This window comes from Cavia porcellus, unplaced genomic scaffold (genome assembly GCF_034190915.1).
Source record: "Cavia porcellus strain 051 isolate PalLab524CR breed Dunkin Hartley unplaced genomic scaffold, mCavPor4.1 scaffold_9, whole genome shotgun sequence".
In the NCBI taxonomy this organism is placed as follows: domain Eukaryota; kingdom Metazoa; phylum Chordata; class Mammalia; order Rodentia; family Caviidae; genus Cavia; species Cavia porcellus.
The window spans coordinates 63,153,529-63,169,100 of NW_026947492.1; the positions used below are offsets into that span (position 1 = coordinate 63,153,529).

The window sequence follows — 15,572 nt, forward strand, 5'->3', positions numbered from 1 at the left end:
TGGTTTTGCTGAGACAGGGTCTTGCCATACAGTTCAGGTTGGCCTTTAACTCTTGCAGCGCTCCTCCTGCCTCATCCTTCCCAGTGCTGGGATTACCGCACCACACCTGGTCTCTGCATAAATTTATTAGCCATTTGTACTTCTGTGAGGTATGTATTTTACTTGCCCATTTTTTATTGAGTCTTTTATTTTGGTTGATCTAATTTTTTGGGTGCTTTATATAGTCTAGATATTAGTCCTCTGAGGAATATCTGGCAAAATTTTTTCCCATTCTATAGGTTGTCTTTTCACTCTGTTGGTGTTTTTAGTTTGATATGATCCCATTTTCTTAGTACTGTTTTCTGTGCAACTGAGATTCTGTTCAGAAAGTCCTTGTCTTACCTAAGAATTCAAGAGTTCTACCTATTTTTGTCTTCCAACAGGTTAAATGCTTCAATTTAAATATTTTGTTCTTTGATCCATTTTGATTTTAGTTTAACACATGGTGAGAGGACGTGGGTCTACAAGTCCAGGCTCACACAGATAGCCAGTTTTCCCAAAAATCAACTATTTCTGACACCATTCTTGGCGTCAGTCTTCAAAACAATGTTAATTATGGCACATAGACCCCAAGGCTCACTTCTCACAGAAAACAGCGGTGTTTTCAAAGGACTTGTTCATTTTTCTAACTTTAAAAACTTTGCAGCTTATACCTCAGTAGACCCAAGGATGTTTTAAATCACATAACTGGAGACAGACTGGAATAATATTATTTTAAAAGATTTTTTTTAGATTGTTAGTGTATTAGGGAAGAAATAACGAAATTCTGTGTAGGCTTTTTTTGAAGTTCAACGTTCTCTGTTTAGATTTTAGATTCTCAGAATAAATGTTTTTCACTAAAAAAATTAAGAAAAGCGCAATGCTGAGCCTGGCGGAAGTCTGCTCTCACACTTGGAATCTCCATAAATGTTCAACGTACATTCACTGAGTAACTTTGCTACTCATCTTCTGGTAAACTGGTCTCAAACTGAAATTCTCATCTTTCATGACTTACTCCTAACTCATCAGAGCCGCTGGTGAGCTGGGCACTGGGCACAGATGTCCAGCAGTGGCAGGAGAGAAGACGGGTCTCTCAGTCACTGCGGCAATGGCAGCAACACCTGGAGTCCTTTCGCTGCTGTGGCTGCTGCTGCTGCTGTTGCTGTTGTTGCCTGGGTCCCGGCTGCAACTCCTGCTGCTGCCTCTGGCCCCTCCCGCTGCCCCTGCTAACCCCGTAGCATTGTCTCATCCTCAAGTCGCTGGGAGCTGTCTACTCTTCCACATGCACCAACCTCGCGAGACTGAGGACGACGGTTACAGCCTGCCACCGTCGTACCACTGAGCACCACTTTCACCAGTATTTTCACGGAATTAAGTAAGTTTCACATTGTACAATCTCTGAATCCTTTCATAACACTATTTCCCCATCTCTACCTTCTAGCCACTCTGGCTGACTCATTACCTATGACTGTGCATTTGCGTTCATGCTAGGCAAGGGCAAACGAGCAAGGACAGTAATTTACAAAATGCTCAATGCCGAATGAGGCGGGCAGACACTGCAACAGAAAATGTCTTCATTGTTTGTTTTTGAGACAGGGTCTTGCTATAATAGTTCTGGCTGGCCTTGAACTCCTGTCTCACTCTCCCAAGTGCTGGCATTACAGGTGTGCAACCACCATGCCCAGCAGAAAATGTCTATTTTATGATAAAGACTAGCTATGAAAGAATGAAGCAGCAGCTTTTAACCCAATTTGGGTTTTTATTGTTGTCGTGTTTTGTGTTTGTTTTGATTTTAGTTTGTTTTTTTGAGACAGGGTCTCACTATATATTCAATTTGTCCTTGAATTTACGGTGATCTTCCTGCTTCAACCTCCAGAGTGATGGAATTCCTGGCATGTGCCACCACACCCAGCTTCCAATCTTGGTTTCACAGATTAGGAATGTAAAACATTTTCTAGTAAAGAAATGAGCAAGGGGGCTAGGGATTTAGCTCAGTGGCATAAGCGCCTGCCTTGCAAGCAGGCAATTGTGAGTTCGATCTCCGGTACCAATAAAAAGGAAAAAGACAAAAAAAAAAAAGAAAGAAAGAAAAGAAATGAGCAGGATATGGTAGCAGGTGCCTGTAATCCCAGCTACTCAGGAAGCTGAGTCCCAGAACTGCAAGTGCAGGCCAGCCTGGGTAATTTAGTGAGACTTGAATCAAAATTTTTTCAAAATAAAAATTTTTAGGGGTTGGGGATTTAGCTCAGTGGCGTAAGCACCTGCCTTGCAAGCAGGCAGTCGTGAGTTCGATCTCTGGTAGTGATAAAAAGGAAACAGACAAAATAAATAAATAAATAAATAATTTTTAAAAGGGAGTTGGGGATTTAGTTCAGCGGCATAAGCACCTGCCTTGCAAGCAGGCAGTCGTGAGTTCGATTCCTGGTACCAATAAAAAAAGAAGTTAAAAAAATTCTTAAAAAATAAAAATAAAAATTTTTAAAGGGTTGGATTGTAGTTTAGTGGTAGAGCACTTGCTTACTAGCTCATATGAGGTTGTAGGTTCAATCTTCAGACTGGAGTGGTGGAGAGGAATGAAATGAGAGAAATATATTCCAGATACTGAAACATGAACATGAAGAAATAAAGTTGTCCAGTATACAAAAACTACAACTAGGACAAAGCTATGAGTCAGAATTAGTGGGAGATAACACTAGATAAAACTGTCATATAATGTGATATGACTTTAAATGGTCCCGCAGCAGCAGCCACTGCATTAGACCAGGGCAAAGTGAGCTTTAGCCCCTGCCCCACTAGCAACCAGTCTGGTATCCTAACCTGAAAATTCTGGTTCTGTCTTTGTACTACTGATATTTGTGAGTGGTTAATTAATGGGGGTGGGGGGTTACCTTGCACCTAGCTAATAGCATCCCCCTCATACTCCATTTACAAAAACTAAGAATGTCTACAGACAATGTACCCTCAGGATCAAAACCTACCCCTATCAAAAACCACTGTTCCAGAATACTACTAAATATCTGAGTCCAATGCTAGTCTTCTACTTCTTTGTAGCCATATAGAAGCATACCAGAGTTTCAGAGCAGAAGCCACTCAATATATTCTTGTAGCAAATTAAGTTGAAAATACTTCTTAACATAGAGATAAATGCCTTAGACACACTTGAATGAATTGACAAATATTCTTTTGATATTTTAAGATGTCCAAGACCCAGTTGCCCATTATTATAACTTCAGAAAAGTACATTAAAAGAAACTTGAGACCCCAGCATTCTTGGAAGCTGAAGTAAAAGGATAGCAAGGTTTAGGCAAAAAGACTGAGCACATGGCTTAGTGCAAAGGCCCCGGATTCTGTTCTACCAGTGAGTCATATCAGCATGCATTCACCAGGCCTTCTCTGTGTGTACTAAGAATGCCAATCACTATTTAAGGCAAACTTTCTGGATTAATTTGTTCCAGCCAAATTAAAAACTTCCCAAGGCTTAAATATGGCATAGTGGCTACATCTGTAATCTCAGCACTCAGGAGTCTAACTGAGGCAGAAGGATCACTGTGAGTTGGAGTTCAGCCTGGGCTACAAAATGACTTCAAGGCCAGCCTGAACTGTATCATGTTTTGATTGCTGTCTCAAAACAACCAAAAAAAAAAAAAAAAAAAAAAAACCCCAAGGTTTTACCAAACCAACCTGGGTAATAAAGTCAACCACCTTCCTTCTTCCACTATCTGATGAAGTTTAAATTGGAGAGGAAAGCTGGGTGTGGTGGCACATGTTTATAATCCCAGCACGTGAGAGGTTGAGGCAGGAGGATTCAAGGTCAGTCTAGGCTACACAGTGACTTCAAGGTCAGCCTGAATTGCATAGTAAGGACTGTCTCAAAAAAAAAAAAAAAAAATGGAGAAGAAATGCTTGAAAATGCTAAGTACAATGGCAACACTGCAGGATTTGGAGGTAGATTTATTTACGTTGAGGGACACTGATCAGGATCATTCCCAGAACATCAGGCCTGGATTTCTGGTGGTCTAAGGCTTATATGGGATAAGCAAGCAGGAAGAACAGAAGCAGAATGGTTTGTCAATTGGGGATTGGCTTATACAGTGTGTATCACAGTGACCAGCTGTTTCTAAGAGACCAGTAGCAACTGGAACTGGAACAGGAATTATTATCTAGGTAACTAACAAACTGAAGTATACTGGCTGGGGCCAGAGGCATTTTGTTACATAAGCATCTGGGAAAGATTCATTTGACACCAAGAAGAACCCAGAAAAGGCATATTAAAAATTCTATGGCAGAGCAGGGGAATTAGCTCAGTGGTTCAAGTGCCTGCCTGGCAAGCACAAGGTCTTGAGTTTAATCCCCAGTACAAAAAAAAAAAAATTTTACATAACAAAACAAGAGAAGGAAAAACAAGTTAATTGAAGGAAAAATTAGGAAGATGCACAGAACTGGACAAGACACAGAGGAACCTCTCTGTGAGACAGTAAACCAAACATGTTGCCATGTATGCCTTAATTTCTCCCTCTGAAAAATAACATCACAGAGCAATGAGGAAAGTGTAATCAAGGTGATCAAATGATTGTACTGCCTTCTCTCCTGGGAGAGTGGGCATACTGTGTACCTGTTAGAAATGGCTGGACAACTGACTCACAGGACAGCCATGCTTTCAGAATCTAAAGGAAAGCAGCTGAGAGGGACAAGCATTAAGGCTGACTAGATTTGTGGCTAAGAGGATTGCTATAATTTAGATTTAGAAAGCCTCTTGAAAACCAAATGTGTTCAGAGGTGGGGCTTCTGGAAGATAATTGGATTACAGGGGCATTACTGACGTGCCTTTAGGAGGTGGTGTCTACTCACAAAAGGGAGAATGGCCTGGGAAGGGTGTGTGACCCCTCCTTTCTCTCACTCTCTCTCTTTCTTCCCCCTTCCCTTCCCTTTCTTCTCTCCTTTTCCCTCTCTCCCTTCTTCCCTCCCTTTCTCTTTCTCTCTGATTAAGAGGAACATATGATTCAGCCTCAATATTTGCCTCCAAACCAAAAGGTTATTTAAATTACATCCAAACCAGTCTTCTGGCACAAGTGGAAAAACAAGGAAAGCTGTAAACTATAATTAACTTGTACCATCTGGAAAGACATCTTTATTTGTTCCCTCATTAAGGAGTATATTCTTTTGGAGCCAACCACTAACCTACTGTTGAAAGCACTTTGTCTAAAGCGCAGGTAGTTAATCGAATATTCCCAGGACAAACGTACCAAATGGTGGGCCCATAACCAATTTTTAAGACCTATATGTAGCCAGGGATTTAGCTCAACAGCACAAGCACTTGTCTGTGTGAGGTCATGAGTTCAATCCTCCCCAGAAAGACCTATATGTAGAATATTTTATTGCTAGCTAATTACTTCTCTCATGTTCTCACAACTGCGTAGTCATGTTAATCTAAGTAAGCCAGATTTGAAAGAAGTTAAGTCAAACCAGGAATGGTAGTATGTATAGTAATCCCTGCATTCTGACAAGCTGAGGCAGGAAAATCCCAAATCCAAACCCACCTTGGGCAATTTAGTGATTTAGTGAGGCCTTGTCTCAAAACAAAACAACAACAAAAACATTTTAAAGGGCTGGATCTGTAGCTCAATGGGAAGACCTGGGTTCAATCCTCACTACTATAAAGAAAAAAGGAGAAAAGAAATGAAGTAGGGGAGGGAGAAGGGAGGAGAGAAAAAGGGTGGGGAGTTGGTTGGCTGACCAAAATAAAAGAGCAAGAGAAAATTTCATGAAGATGAAAAATGATCAAAAGTTGGCCGAGGGGCTGGGGATTTAGCTCAGCGGTATAAGCGCCTACCTTGCAAAAAGGCAGTCCTGTGTTCGATCCCCCGTACCAATAAAAAAGAAAAAAAAAAAAGTTGGCCTGTATATTTTTTCAGGTACAAAAGATTCAGTGACCCACCACCATCTTTCCACAAACAGGCCTCCTGTCCCCAAAAAATATCACATACTCTGTGATCTCTGTATCTTTATATATTTTGTTCTTTAAGTGCTCTCTTCCACTAAACTAAATTTTGCCTTCCTGCAAAACTATAGTCAAATTCTCCTGGCTTCCGGGAGGTTCTTTAGACAGAGCCCATTAATTAAAGATAAACTTCTTCTATTGTCTTGCTAAGCATGGTTTACACCTCAGGAGCAACAGCACCCTGAGACCTTGTTTCAAAACAGATTCTCAGAGAACTCCTGAATCAGAATCTGTATTTTCATTAGACACTCAATATTCGAGAAACATTAATACATCATAGCATTCTCACATACTGCATCCTATAGCAATAGGCATCTATATACTTGATTCTTTTTGTAACAATTTTACTGAGGTCCAATTAACCATAAAAGTCACTCATTTAAAGTTTTTACTGTATTCAACAGTTTTTACTGTATTCACAGAAATGTACCAAAAAAGATTACACACACCAGCTGGGCAATGGTAGCTCATGACCAAATCCCAGCACTTTGGAAGCTGAGGCAGGAGGGACACTGAATTAGAAGCCAGCCTGGACTCCTTTAAGTGAGTTCAAAGCCAGCCTATACTACATGGTGAGATGAACATATTGTAATCCCCCCCAAAAAACACCAGAAATCTTCAGGTATCACTCTCTATTCTCACTCTCAAATACTAACTCATTCTCTGGCTCCATAGATTTGCTTAATATACATAGACATTTCATAGAAATGGGATTGTATACTGTGTGGTATTTTGTGGTTGGCTTCTTTCCCTTGCCATATTTTTAAGGTTCACCAATTTTGTAGCATGCATCACAGCTCACTCCATGAACTGTCAATATTTCATTGTATAGATTATCACACTCCATCCATTTGTCAACTGATAGACACAAGAGTTGGTTCAACTTTCAGGTTATTAGAAATAATGCTGCTATAAACATTTGCCCCTGGCTTTGTTTTTGTCTGTTTTGCCTCTAAATTTTTGTGTGGACATGTTTTCTTTCCTCTTGAGCACATACTTAGGGAGTGAAATTGCTGAATCACGTAACTCTATGATTGACCTTTATAGAGAACTGTTAAATAGTTTTGCATAGCAGCTACAACATTTTATAGTCTGACCAGCAGTGTGTGAGGTTCCGAATTCTATTTTTTTGGGTGCCAAGGATCGAACTCTCGAACTCACGACCTCATGTTTGCCAAGCAGGCACTTATTCCACTGAACTAAACCCCTGGCCCCCGAATTCTTCATATCTTTGTCAACACTCATAGTTTGAGCATCAGTGGGATGGTAAAATATCTCAGTGTGGTACTAACTTTCCAATTCCCTGATTGCTAATGATGCTCATATGTTTTCTAATCATTTGTATATCTTGTCTGTAAAGTCTATTCAGACCTTTGTCGGTTTTAGAAATTACTTATTTTTTATTGTTAAATTGTAAAAGTTTTTATATAATTGGGATACAATCCCTTATGTGATTGTGATTTGGAAATATTTTTTCCTTTCTAATTTTTAATGGTATCTTTTGTAGAACAAAAGTTTTTAATTCTTTGATAAAGTTCAATTTCTATTTTTAATGTTGTTTGGGGTGATACCATATCTAAGAAATCATTGCCTGAGCTGGCTGTGGTAGTGCACACCTATAATCCCAGCAGGTACAGACAGGACTACTGTGGATTCATTCTGAACTACATAGTGAGACCATGTGTCAGGGAAAAAGATAGACAGACAGATAGACCATTGTCTAATATGATTATGAAGATTTATGCCTGTTTTCTTTTACACATTTTATAGTTTTAGTTATTACAGTTAAGTATTTTGTCTATTTTGATGTGATTTTGTTTGGGGATTTTATTTATTTATTTATTTATTTTCCCAGTAAAGGGACTGAATCCAGGGAACAATGACTATATGCACAGGCCCTTTTATTTATTTATTTATATATTTTTTGAAGTTTATAACAGAGTCTTTCTAGGTTACCTACACTGGTCTCAAAGTTATGATCCTCCTGTCTCAACTTCCCAAGGAGCTGGGATTATAGGGATGTACCATGATGCCTGGCCATTGTGAGTTAACTTTTGTATACTAAGTCAGCTAGGGGTTCAAATCATTTTTTCACATGAGGCTATCCAGCTGTCCCAGAACCAATATTTTTTTCCCTCCATACCTCTTCTGTTTTGTTTTGGATGGTGGTACAGTAGTGGGAATCAAGTCAAGAGATGCTCTACTACTATGCTTTTTATTTTGAGACAGGGTCTCACTAAATTGGCCAGGTTGACCTTGAATTTAAAATTCTCCTGCCACCACCTCCCAAGTAACTGAGATTATAGGCATGAGCCACTATACACAGTTGTATCCAATTCTTTTAATTTGATTCTTTCTTTTTTGTCTTTTTGAGATAGTCTTGCTATGCAATTCAGAATGGCGTTGAGCTCACTTTGTAGCCCAGGCTGGTCTCAAACTTGCAATGATCCTCCTGTCTCAGCCTCCCAAGTGCTGGGGTTACAAGGTATGCACCACCACACCTGGCTCCCAATTATTTAGTGACACTTAATCAGAGATGGTGCACCATTCTTGTTTCCCAAACCTTCTTTAGCATCCTCCCAGCTCTCTAAATTTTTGCTGACAGATTTTCAGGAAAGATAGCTGGAAAACTTTATAATAATCCCACACCCCAAATAAAGCACCTCAAAAGCAATCTGACAGGTTTGATACATTTATTCATTTACCCATTTATTTTTCAGATGCAGTACTACTATTCTAACTGTGGTCCTAAACTAAGTATGGACACAGAAATGACCCAGACTTTTCCCTTCTGCTTGAAATAATAGAAAATAAGGTAATTAAGCTGATTTTTAAATCAGGAATTTGTTAAGCTCAAGAAAAACAATTATTTCCATCTTACAGACGCACAAATAAACTATAAAGCAGAGAAATGACACATCAAACAGCATGGTGACTGAAAAAGAAATATTAGGGAAGGGGCTACAAAACTTGAGAGAAATGTGTGTCACAATTTAGGGTCTGAGACAGCAAAGATGACTGTCCCAAGGTCCTATCAGAGCAATGTGATGATTTTCATGGATCCTGGTACTTTTGCTTTTGTAGACCCCTTCCTTCATTTAAAAAAAATTTGTTTTGTTTTTGTTTCATGACTATACTGGTATAAAGATGTATAATCCAATCCAGATTATATCATCCTTTTCTTTTAAAAGAAATTAAGATATTTTTGAAAGTGTCCAGGCATTACACTTTACTGTAACTAACTTGTAAGTCAGCTCTGGGTCCCGCTGTCTTCCTAGTTATTGATTTAGGTGTGCTGGCTTTAGCTGCCAAGTCACATTGCTCTGCTGTTTTTCAGAGTTTGTGCGTGATCAGATAGGCATAGTAGAGAACAATGAAGGTTAGGTACCTAAACTGCAAACTACCTAATTCCACCAAAAATTGTAACCTCAACCATACAGTACTTACATAACCAATATAATCAATTGACAGCCATTTGACTAATAGTGTATATTCTGTGTTCAAGAAGGGTTAGATACATAGATCAACCCAAACAAAAGGCAAGCATGTCACTGACCTACAACTGTCAAAGACAAAGAAATTGTGTGCTTGGCATCTTGAAGGTAATTATTCATTAATTAGATTATATGATATACAAGTTTTTTTCCATTATAAAATTTACCTTCTAATGCAAAGAAGGGTAGTAAATATGTAAGTAAACATATATATGACATAATTTCTTACAAAAGTGTTATGAACAAAAGTAAAGCAGACTGAGGAAAGAAAAAGTGAGAAAGGAGGCAATATTGTTGCTACATAAAGACACTTTGCTTTCTTTTAAGCTTGCCAGCACCAGGAGAACATTCTGAGTGAGAGGGATGGTGATACCATGTGATATATCTTATTTCCCTGAGTTTTATATCACTTTTATTTTTTACCCCAAGAAATGGCCTCAGGGGAACAACTATACAGAGAAAAACAACTAGGTTCTAATTTGGCATAGCTCTTGACTTATTGTAACTGGGTATGTCTCCCTATGGCTCAGTTTCCCCCTCTATAAAATAAGATGATTAGCTTATATGACTTTCAAATTCCCTTAAGCTAAAATATTATATTTCACACCAAATCTATCCTTTGGACTCAACTATAGTACTTTGGCCCTCAAAACTGCCATACTTTTCTTGATTATCACAGAAATAAAACCAAAATGCCTTTAGAGGGATGAAGGAAATTGGATGCTACTAAATTAAATCAATAAAAATTTACCAAGTAATATTCATACAACAGGAGTACCCATCACTCAGAGTATGCCTCCCATCCTGGTCTTAAGTGGAACCGAAAAGGCCCCTAAACTCTGGAACCCTACTCCCCACCTCTTCAGCAGGACAATTCAGCAGGGCAATTCCAGACATAATCAGCTGACCCTTCCACATTAAAAAATAATCAGCCACACAACTAGAGACTTCATCCTCTCACATTAGAGATAAACAAGCTCAACCTCTGCCCTTGACATAGTCAGTCTGGGAGGTAGGGGAACAGGGGACCAACAATTAAACATGATGATAAGGATAAATGCTGACATACAAAGAAAATGCTGTGTAAACTCAGAGAAGGGAGAGATTAGCTAGCTCCTGAACCTGTGAATTCAATGACAACCAGGCTGGGTCTCTCTATGTGGTAGGGTACAGATACCATGGTCTGCTGAGTGATTAGGATAACAAGTGAAGTCCAAAGGTTCACTAGCTACCTAGATTTGTCCATTCTCCTCTCATTCACATTCCTCCCCAACTCCTTAGCTATGCATGAATTGGAAGCTAATAAATCAAAGTGGAACTACCTCACTTTTTAGGCCTATAAGGTCATAAGCCCACCGGGGATATTGGACATTCACATGGGCAGCACACTTTGAGCAAAAAAATGAAAGGAGATGCTGGCTGTCACAATTATTGCTGCTGCTACCTGCCTTCACTTCACCCTTACCCCTCCAACCACTGCCAAAGAGCACATCTTCAAGGCCAGCTGGACCAGAAAGCGTTTTAAATTAAACTTTTCAATTCTGAGGGCATGTAAGTATGCTTCTTTGGGTCAACTCCTGCTCTATCAAACAGCTAGTTTCAGCCTGGCTCCTTCCCTGACCCTAGACATCTTCTCTTACTTCTTCCTATATGCACCCCAGATTCCATAATACCCCAAACTTCCCTACCCATCCTTGAAGATTCAACTGAGATGTCACCTCCAGAAACTCTTCAAGAATTGAACTATCTTCCATCAACTCTTAAAGCCTTTACAGTCTGGACTGTTCATAATGCTGACCATATCTACCCACCTATGAAATCTCCCTTGAATTTCTGTTTTTGTTTTTTGAAAGTCTTGCTACGCAGCTCAGGTTGGCCTTGGACTTGCAATCCTCCCTTGTATTTCCTCTGCCATCATGCCTTAGTTCAGACTTTACCCCTTGCTCTGTTAGGCTACAGTAGTGGCCTCCAAAATTATTTCTCTGACTTTAATCTTGCCAAAATATGAGCGCTGCTACAACAGTCAGATCACTCTGACCACATCATCCTCCTACTCTGGTAAACTTCCACAACTTTCTATTGTTTGTGAATTAAGGTCCAGATTCCTTAGTATGACACACAAGGTAGCTCACACTCTGGTCCACGAGCCACCTTGTTTACCGCTACCCACCAAATGGCTCCTCTAGACATACTCAGCCACCTGCCATTCTAACACGTCCTTCTCCTTCATGCTTCAGTGCATGGCTGCTGCCGTCTTCCTAGAATTCTCAACTCACATACACTCTGTAGCTCACTCCCACATTCCCTTTAAAATGCAGCTCAGATATCACCTCCTTTGCGAGACATTCTCCAATTTTATTCATTCACACATCTACTCAACAACTGTTAAATGATATGTTAAGCTCTAGACTAGGAATACAATAACAAAAAATAACAACTCTCATCCTCAAGGAGCTAAAATTTTATTAAGGCACAGTAATGAAATTTTTAAAAATTTTATTGAGGGGCTGGAGATTTAGCCTAGCAGCATAAGCGCCTGCCTTGCAAATGTATAGTCCTGAGTTAGATCCCCAGTACAAAAAAAATTTACTGAGAGGGTATCACCCACTTTAAATGGGAAATTCAGTGATAGCTAGCATTTTCACAGAGTTGTGCAACTATCTCATTCTTTAAAAAAAAAATTTTTTTTTTGGTACCAAGGCTCAAACTCAGGACCTCACACTTGCCAGGCAGGTGCTGTGCCACTGAGCTGCATCCCCAGCTCCAGCCATCTGATTTTAAACCATTTCCATCACTTAAAAGAAACCTGTTCACCTGCTAATGCTGCATCTGTACCCCAGGCTCCACCAAGTGCTACTCTACAGACTTGCCTTTTGGAGACCTTTTGTATAGTGAATTCATAAAACATGTGGGGGTTTTTGTGACTATCTTTTTTACTTAGTATAACGTTTTCCATGAATCATTCAAATTACAGCATGTATCAATACTGCAGCTCCTTTTCTTACTAAGTAATGTTCCATTATGGTGCTATATCACATTTTATTTTCCCATTCATCAGCTGACAGATATTTGGAATTGTTTCTACTCTTACTACTATAAATAATGTCATTATAAATACTTACCCATAAGTTTTTGTATAAATAGTATGTGTATTTCTCTTCAGTATATACTTAGGGTGAAAGACCACAGCATAGAGCTAGAACTGAAGGAAACTTTGGAGAGAAGGAGAATCTTAAGTTCGTAGTTGTTGATACCAGAAAGTCTATGACAGTGCAGCAGGAAGTATCTACTATCTCTTCCTATTACTTAAACTATAAAGTTAACCCAGGCCTTTGAACTTCATGCTCCTCTTGCCAGTCACTGTTTCACTCAAGTTCAAAAATCATTTGATAAGCCAGGTATGATGGCATACACCTTGTAATTCAACCACTCAGGAGGCTGAGGCAGGACTGCTGTAAGTTTCAGGCCAGCCCTGGCCTAAAAAGTGAGTTCAAGGTCAGCCTGATCTGAATAAAGATACTCTACCTCAAAAAAAAGAGAGAGAGAGAGAAAGAGAAAGACTGGTATAAAAACTCTTTAGCAGGCAATAGTGAAGTCTTGTGACCATACAAATTCATGATTAACACCAGTAAGCCAAAAGGCTTACAGTTTTATGTTCCTCTGATCTTACTCCTTTCAGACATAACATATGCTCCCTGTAATATGAACACTATTACAAAACTACACACACTTTTGTTTTTGGGGGGTCTCACTATGTAGTACTGGCTGGGAACTCAAAATGATCCTCTTCCTTCAGCCTCCTGAGTGCTGGGAGCACAGGTATGCACTTCAAGCCTGGCCCTGTATGCACTTTAGGATCAGACAAATCTAGAAACCCTTCTCTGAATTAAGATAACATTTCTGCACCCTCTTAATACCTTCTCCATCTCAGACACAGAGTATGCTTTATAAATGCAAATGTAAACCATGTGCAGTGGTGGTACATTACTGTAATCCTAGCACTAGGGAGGCTAAGGCAGCAGGAAAGAGATGAGTTCAAGGGCAGCCTAAACTGCATAGTGTGATCCTGTCTCAAAAAATAAAATAAATAAAATTGACACATGTCACTTACCTAAGTTCTTCCATAGCTAATCATCATAAAACTCTAAACTCCTAGCCAAGCACAGTGGTAATACAAGCTACTCAGGAGGCTGTGGTAGGAGGATTGCTTATTCCCAGAGTTCCAGGCCAGCTATCTACATAAGGAGACCCTGCCTCAAAACAGTAAATAAATAAAGGTAAATCCAAACTCCTCAGCACAGCATCATAAGGCCTTGCATGATACCAAAGCTGTCTTCCTTTTTGGTCTCCATACTTTTGACCCCCACCTTCTGCTCTAGAAATACTAAACTGCACACAAGTCAAAGGTGGCATTCTCTGTTGTCTCAACTTCTACCTTGTGCATATTGCTCTTTCCACCTAAAGGGTCTTCCCCTTTCTTCTTCAGATGCCTGATTTCTAATACTCTCAGTCATCTAAAGTGCTACTTCTTCTATGGAGCCCTTCCTGATTCCTTGCCTGCCATTTGCTGTTTCCAGAGAGCACTTCTTCCCCATGATAGTAGTCATTACATCTGTTTATTTGACTGACTTCTTCACTAGACTATGAGCATCCTGAAAGTATAAGGCATACACATGAAACTGGCATAATAAGTAACTTCATTATTATTTTAAAGCTGACGGCACTGCCTTCCTTATTTCCGTAACAATGCCATGGTAACTAGAATAAGCCAAATCTTCAGAGTCCCAGATCAATATCTAGATAGATCTCTTCTCTGACTTCAAAATTTCTATTTCCAACTGTCTAATTAACATAGTGCCGCCATTTACTCAACACATGCCAAAGAAAAAGCAAACCAAAAATCTCAAGCCAGTGAAAGTCACACTTATTGCTTATATCACATATTCAATCCACCAGCAAGTCCTGCAGCCTGAACTTCATATTCTACATTCATTCACTGGGTCTATCACCTGCGCTACCCTGAGTGTTCTGAGTGTTTATGCTTTATATGTTGAATCTAAACTCAGGGCAATCATTTTAAGAGCTGGGGCTTCAGGAGTGATCAAGCCCCACAACTGGACCACTCATGAGATTAGTGCCTTATTACAGAGGGAAACTGCTTGCCCTTTCCCCTGCACATAGAAATATGGTGTCTTCTTTGAAGCAGGCCCTTACCAGACACCAGATCTCCTGGCACCTTGATTTTGTACTTCTGGCCTCCAGAACTGTGAGAAATACATTTATGTCTAAGATGTTTTGTTATAGCAGCCTGGTAGACTAAGAATACACCATCTTCTGTCATCCAGATCACTGCAGTAGCCTCCTAAACACTCTCTTTGAGTGACTGCCATAAGCCATTCCCTTCAAAGAAGAAAGATCTGCTTAAAGATGCAAACAGCACCGCCTTACTCCTATTTTTTTAAATCACCCAGTTTTCTCATTGTACTCTCAGCAAAATGCAACATGCTTAGCAGCATCCATAAAGCCTTATAAGCCAGATACAGCAATTCCTATAATCCCCACACTATGGGAAACTTAGGCAGGATGATCTCAAATTCAAGCTAAGTCTGGGCTACTCAGTAACTTAGTGAGACTCTGTCTCAAAAAGTTAAAAAATGTTTTAAAGGCTGGGAATGTAGCTCTGTGACAAGGCCTTGGGTTCAATCCCCAGTAATCAAAAAGAAAAAAGAAAAGTCTTACAAATTTGGCCCAGACAGATCCCTGATCTCATATAAAAACATTTTTCTTGCTAACTACCATCCACTCACATTGGCCTTCTTTGGTCTCATAACAGAAGTACCTCATTCCCTCCTATTTTTTCTTGCCTATTCCTCCACCTGAAACACATCTACTTTCATATGAATTACTAAATTGCAGCTGGTCATGGTGGCACACATTTGTAATCACAGCTACATAGAAGGCTGAGGCAGGAGGATAGCAAGTTTGAGCCAACCTGGACAACTTAATGATATCTTGAATCATAATTTTTAAAAGGCAGGGAAAAGAGCTCGGCACTCTTTGGG

At 39.6% G+C, this 15,572-nt stretch overlaps 1 protein-coding gene across 2 annotated transcripts in view; it reads right to left on the reverse strand.

Annotated features, from left to right (window-relative positions):
* Window positions 1–15,572, reverse strand: part of Rnf121 (ring finger protein 121) — an 80,870-nt gene that overhangs the window by 52,683 nt on the left and 12,615 nt on the right. Inside the window, exon 1 of one of the 2 annotated variants that reach the window (XM_063256580.1) lies at window positions 1,034–1,054. The exons of the other annotated variant lie outside the window; for it this stretch is intronic. The gene's annotated coding sequence lies outside the window, so the exon portion shown is untranslated. Of the gene's footprint in view, window positions 1–1,033; window positions 1,055–15,572 lie in introns of those variants that run through there. 2 annotated transcript variants of the gene reach the window in all.